General features: G+C 47.8%; 1 non-coding gene across 1 annotated transcript; it reads right to left on the bottom strand.

Moving 5' to 3' along the window:
- Window positions 1-4,865: 4,865 nt before the first annotated feature.
- TRNAA-UGC lies at window positions 4,866-4,937 on the bottom strand. Its single transcript has one exon. It is a non-coding gene; the product is annotated as a tRNA-Ala (tRNA).
- Between the last annotated feature and the right edge of the window lie 1,371 nt (window positions 4,938-6,308).

Below are 6,308 nucleotides of genomic sequence, written 5' to 3'. Positions count from 1 at the left end.
CTTGAGCAGTTTAGTATCATCTGCAAACTTTGCCACCTCACTGTTTACCCCTTTCTCCAAATCATTTATGAATAAGGTGAATAGGATTGGTCCGAGGACTGACCCTTGGGGAACACCACTAGTTACCCCTCTCCATTCTGAGAATTTACCATTAATTCCTACCCTTTGTTCCCTGTCTTTTAACCAGTTCTCAATCCTTGAAAGGACCTTCCCTTTTATCCCATCACAACTTAATTTATGTAAGAGCCTTTGGCGAGGGACCTTGTCAAAGGCTTTCTGGAAATCTAAGTACACTATGTCCACTGAATCCCCCTTGTCTACATGTTTGTTGACCCCCTCAAAGAACTCTAATAGATTAGTAAGACAGGATTTCCCTTTACGGAAACCGTGTTGACTTTTGCCCAACAATTTATGTTCTTCTATGTGTCTGACAATTTTATTCTTTACTATTGTTTCAACTAATTTGCCCGGTACCGATGTTAGACTTACTGGTCTGTAATTGCCGGGATCACCTCTAGAGCCCTTTTAAAATATTGGCGTTACATTAGCTAACTTCCAGTCATTGGGTACCGAAGTCGATTCAAAGGACAGGTTACAAACCATAGTTAATAGTTCCGAACTTCACATTTGAGTTCTTTCAGAACTCTTGGGTGAATGCCATCTGGTCCTGGTGACTTGTTAATGTTGAGTTTATCAATTAATTCCAAAACCTCCTCTAGTGACACTTCAGTCTGTGACAGTTCCTCAGATTTGTCACCTACAATTTGGCAATGTTTATGCTCCTTTCTAGGATTTGACTTCCACTTTTAAAGGAAGTCTTTTTGTCTCTCACTGCTTCTTTTACATGGTTGTTAAGCCCGGTGAGTCTTTTTAGTTCTTTACTGTGTTTCTTAAATTGGGGTATACATTTAAGTTGGGCCTCTATTATGGTGTCGTTAAAGTGTCCATGCAGCTTAAAGGAATTTCACTTTAGTCACTGTACCTTTTAATTTCTGTTTAACTAACCCCCTCATATTTGTATAGTTCTCCTTTTTTAAATCAAATGCCACAGTGTTGGGCTGTTGAGATGTTCTTCCCACCACAGGGATGTTAAATGTTATTATATTATGCCGTTTATTTCGAGCAACTGCAGTTATTCGGGAGAGTACAGACAGGCAGAGTTTCCCCTCCCGAGGTAGGTCTCGGTTAGATAAACAATTAAGGCAAGCATTTATACCTCTTGCGACATACACTGAGGAGCAACAACTGCATTTTGTTTGTACATATTCCTTTCTGATAGCTTACTTCTCTCAGCAATTTCTGCTACAATCTGCATTCTATTCTTATCTAACACAAGGTCGAAAACCAGCGTCTCTTACAGTTCTTTTCTGCTCACCCACGCCCTGCTTGGAAGTCTCCCGTTATTAGCTGTTAGTTAGCCTGGTAAATATCAAGTCCCTGAGAAAACACAGTTATACGAAGCAAAACAAAATCACAAACAGAAATGTCATTGGAAATTCAAAAATTAAAAAGGAAAATGCAATTCCCATCACTTCATTGTATCTGGGCCATTCCTGTATCGAGAGTACCCGCTAAGGGCCCTGTGTGCTTATGGAAACCTGGAGGAACTCATAGCACAGCCTGGACATGAAACTCAGCTGCTCCCAGGTGCCGCAGTAAAACCCTTTCCCTGCTGTGATGTTGATGATTTTATGAAAATATGCTAATGAGTGTGAACATAATGTAACTGGAACATGCTTCATGCAAAAGGTCTCTTGTGCAGTATCATTACAAAGCTTATTATCTACTGTGTGTGTTCAGCCTATTTGTATGAACCGATCATTCCTGTATCTGAAGCTAGAAATATGAACTATAACTCTGAGGTCCTGTTGTAATGATGCAAAGTGTGGGCCATTAATAGTGGTTTGGACTCTTGATGGCTCCCATTAACCAGGACAATTGACTGGAGATGGCTCTGTCCTGCACCATCTGTGAGTCAGGCCAGGAACAATGAAGGCTTGGGGTCTCACAGGGCATGGGGCCATGTCACCTGGTACAGGAATCCATCTTAAACCTGGGGCTTTTCCCCAGGAGAGAGAGAAAAGATTCCTGCCTTGTACCAAAGCTGTTTAAGGGGGTGGAACAGAAGAAAGGTGGCTGCAATCATGAGAAATCCCCTAGCTACCACCTGAGCTGGAACAAGGACTATACCAGGTGAAAAGATTGGGCTCAGACAAGAAATAAGTCTAGTCTGCAAAAGAAGCTTATTGGAAGATCTCTGAGGGTGAGATTTTATCTGTATTGAGTTTCATACTGTATTAGTCTTAGACTTGCATGTTTTTGTTTTATTTTGCTCTATGGAGAATACAAACTCCACAGAGAAGGAAAAGTTAATGCCTTAGAAAAATCTGTGTGTGTTAGAGTGTCTAGGAACCACTCTCCTATAGCTTCTTTTCTCTGATTTCCTTTAGAAAATCTGAAGTAGGGAGCAGAAAACCATTGTCTTTTCTGAGGTGTGAGCTCAGGACCTACTGAGTATGAGACTGACATGCTGCCAACTATGCTAAGAAGGCCCAGGAAAATGTTTAGGCTCAGTGCATATAGGATCCTCCTACAGCAGTGACTGGAGCAGGGAAGGAACTGGAAGAAGCAGAGAGATCTGGTGCCCACAGACCTGTCCTGGCCTCTTTCTCAGCAGCAAAGAAATCAATTTGCCCTTCCAGTGAACAATCTGCTGGAACTAATGGAAGCACAGGGGGGATGTTTCTAAAGTATGCACCCACCTCTACATTTTAGAACTTACTCTCCTTTTTCTAGTGTAGCACTTTGTATATGAATTAGGCAAAACAAACTACACAGGTAAGAGAAACAAGGGCTTGAGAGAAAGCTTGAACTCATAACCCCAACAGATGGCCCCTCTGCACTAACCAGTTGCACCCCTGAATATGTTTTTTAAACACATTTGGGAAGCAGGCAGTTATCAGTCTCTGTGGTTCACACCTTTGCCTGGTAATTGAAAGGCTGCTGGTTCAAACTTAACTCAAGATGCGGCTTTTCAGCGAGGAGACTCCAGTACATTTTAACAGGAAGAAAATCTCCTCTATTCTGGCTTTGCCCCATTAGACTCCTTCTGCCCATCTTCTCCCCCTCCCCCAGTCTCTTTCCTTCCCCACTGGGGCCATGCAGAGAGGAGCCCCAGTCAGTCTCTGTCACAGAGAGTCTGTATCCCATAAAGGGAGGGAGGGGTCTCTCTAAAACACTGATAATGGGGAGGGGAGTGGTGTGCGTGGTTAGGGGGAGATAGGATGGAGAGCTAACAGTGGGGCACAGAGAGATTCCCCCAGATTTGGGAGATCCCCTGCTGCCCCCTATCAGCCAGCTGTGAGAAGAACAACTGTTGGCATGGAGGGTCTCCACATGCTGCCCCCGCCCCAACTGCCAACTCTGCCAACTGTGGCAATGGGAGCTGCGGGGGTGGAGTCTGTGGGTAGCAGTGCGCAGAGACGCCCCCGGCCCTCCAGCTTAGGGGCTGCGGGTTGCTTTTGGGAGATGCCCGAGGTAAATGCTGCACCCTTCACCCTCTCCTGCAACCCCTGCCCCAGCCCAGACCCCACACCTGCACCCAACCTCCCTCCAAGAGCCTGCCCCCCACACTGCCTCCTTCACCACAACCCCCTCACTGAGCCCAGACCCTGCACCCAAACTCTCCCAGAGCCCAACCCCTCTCCCTCCCACAACCAAACTCCTTCCCAGAGCCTTAGGCAGGTGTGTGTGGCAGGTGGGGCAGGACTTGGTCCCATTCTGGGCACCACCAAAAATTATACAAACCTGCCACCTCTGTCCAGCCCAATCTTCTGCTGATGCACCTCAGCCCACACCCGTGCAGGGTTTGAAGCTTCCGTTGCTTAAATTCCAGGACACGGAGGGATTTCAGCTCCCCTTTGCCCAGAGAGAACCTTCACCCCACTCCTAACCAGGTTCTTGTCCATGGGATCACTGTAGGGGGGCTGGGTCCCTCGGTGTCTTTTCTCTGTCTAGGACAGGCCTGGGTGCAATAACTGGGGGCATCTGAGCACCCAGGACCTTCTGTGGTCCCATCTGCCATTGACTCCAGCCTTTTTTCTATCCATCGTCAGCACCATCCCAAGCCAGCAGCACTCGCCTCAAAAAGACAGAGTCCAGTGGCACCTTACAGACTAACAGATGTATTGGAGCATAAGCTTCCATGGGTGAATCCCACTTCGTCAGATGAATGTAGTGGAAATTTGCAGGGGCAGGTATAAATATGCAGGCAAGAATCAGTCTAGAGATAAGGAGGTTAGTTCAATCAGGGAGGATGAGACCCTCTTCTAGCAGTTGAGGTGTGATCACCAAGGGAGGAGAAACTGCTTTTGTAGTTGGCTAGCCAGGCACAGAATTCCCACTCCATTCATCTGACGAAGTGGGGATTCACCCACGAAAGCTCATGCTCCAATACGTCTGTTAGTCTAGAAGGTGCCACAGGACTCTGTCGCCTTTTACAGATCCAGACTAACACGGCTACCCCTCTGATACTCAAAAAGACAGTGTCCCCTGCTGGGAGTAAATCATTGACCCCTCTCCTCCCTGAGCACTGACTGCCCCTCTGTTTCCTTGCCTCTCAGGCTGTGCAAATGGGACCTTTCCCTCCAGTGCTGGAGGATTCGCCCTTCTCATCTACCCTTGTGCCAAGCAGCACAGCGGGTGGGAATCTTAAATGTACCGAGGTGACTTAGGAGCAGAACCCCCCCAGACCTTCCATGCAATTGTCACTTGCCCCTCACTGAGCAGGACTGAAACTGGTGCAGGGAGACTGGTGGGCCACATCCCGCTGGGCATGAGCAAAGCAGCAGGGTGAAAAATGACCATGAAGATGCTGGGGATTGAACCCAGGGCCTCATACACGCAAAGCATGTGCTCAACCACTGAGCTACATCCCCTAGCAGGTTGTGTTTGCTATGGGTTACACTCAGAGCCCTCCTGTTTCCAGAGCATCCAGTGACCTATAAGCTTCACAAGAAGCCCATTCCCCTCTCTGAGGACCAATCCTGCTTTCCTGGAGGTGACTTGTTCATAGGGGTCACTTTTCAGCAGGGCCAGATTCTATGTGTGGGGCACAGAGTGTGGCTGCCCTGGTCTCAGGGTGCAGAGATACACTCAGCCATCTCCCCTGCATTGGGTTGGGGGTGCGGCAATCCCCTGCTGCAAGGTCATGGTGGGGGATGCTGTGAGCAGCTCAACACCTCACCCTAGTGGCAGAAGTGGTGTGGGGATCTCCAGGTGTTTCTAGGATCTGCTAGGCATTTCCACCTGCCTGTAAACTCCAGCTTTCCCAGCACATTCACTGCGGTGCAATTGGGTCACTGTTTCCATGGCTGAACAGCAAAGAATGGCTCCCAGTTTCCCTTCTATCGGCAGCAGGATTAGCCTGTGTCGGTGGTTAATGAGGTGGATCTAGTTGTAGATTGTTATTCATTCCCCACCTTGACAATTCACACAGTCCCATTCCCAGCACCTCAGTGATCCTGGTAGCAGGGGTTGGGTCCTGAGATTTTCAGGGTTCTTTCCCCTCCACCTGGAGTGAACTCAGCTTTTCCCCATCCCAGACAATCCATGAAATAGCAACAGCAGCATAAAGAAAGAGGAGGGAACATCTCACGGCCAGGGCTGGATGTGCCCAGAGCCCCTGCTTGTCCATTGTTTCCATGGAATTTGGCCCCTGCTTTGCACAAGGGACAGAGAAAGATCTTGCTGTTCCTGTGTCTGTGCAAAGAAAATTGTGCTTCTGTATGAAAGAGAGGTGGAAATGGCCCCATGATGGGGCAATAGCCTCAGGGTTAAGAGCAAAGGACAATGATGGGAAGGTTCACAATTGACTCATACAAAGGTGCAGGTTTGGCAGTTACACTGGGAAATTCAGGCTCAGGTTGGCCACCCTGGTCTAGGTGTAGAAGTCACAACATTTAAACTTGAAAGAGGGGCCAATTTCCCCATCATTTCACACCTTTACACCCAAACACGATGACTTTCTGAATGAACCCTCCTCGTTCAGCCAGAAGATCTTGGGGTGGATGTAGGAGTCACTGGGTAAAATTCTCTGGTCTCTGTTCTGAATCAGGTCAGAGCAGAGGTACCTAGTGATCTAGTCTGGCTGTAAAATCTATAGATCAACACCATTAATATGAAATTAATCCTCAGAAACGGCTGTTCCCCACCCAGGCCCCAGCAAAGGGCTCTCCAGGGAAGGGGCTGTTGAGGAAGGAAAGAAGAAAGACGTCCTTCTCCCTCTGGAGGAACCAGGCTCTGCGCTT

Source organism: Mauremys reevesii, linkage group 14, assembly GCF_016161935.1.
Source record: "Mauremys reevesii isolate NIE-2019 linkage group 14, ASM1616193v1, whole genome shotgun sequence".
NCBI lineage: Eukaryota > Metazoa > Chordata > Testudines > Geoemydidae > Mauremys > Mauremys reevesii.
Note: the sequence above shows the minus strand (reverse complement) of the source record. Positions and strands in the feature narration are given on the sequence as shown.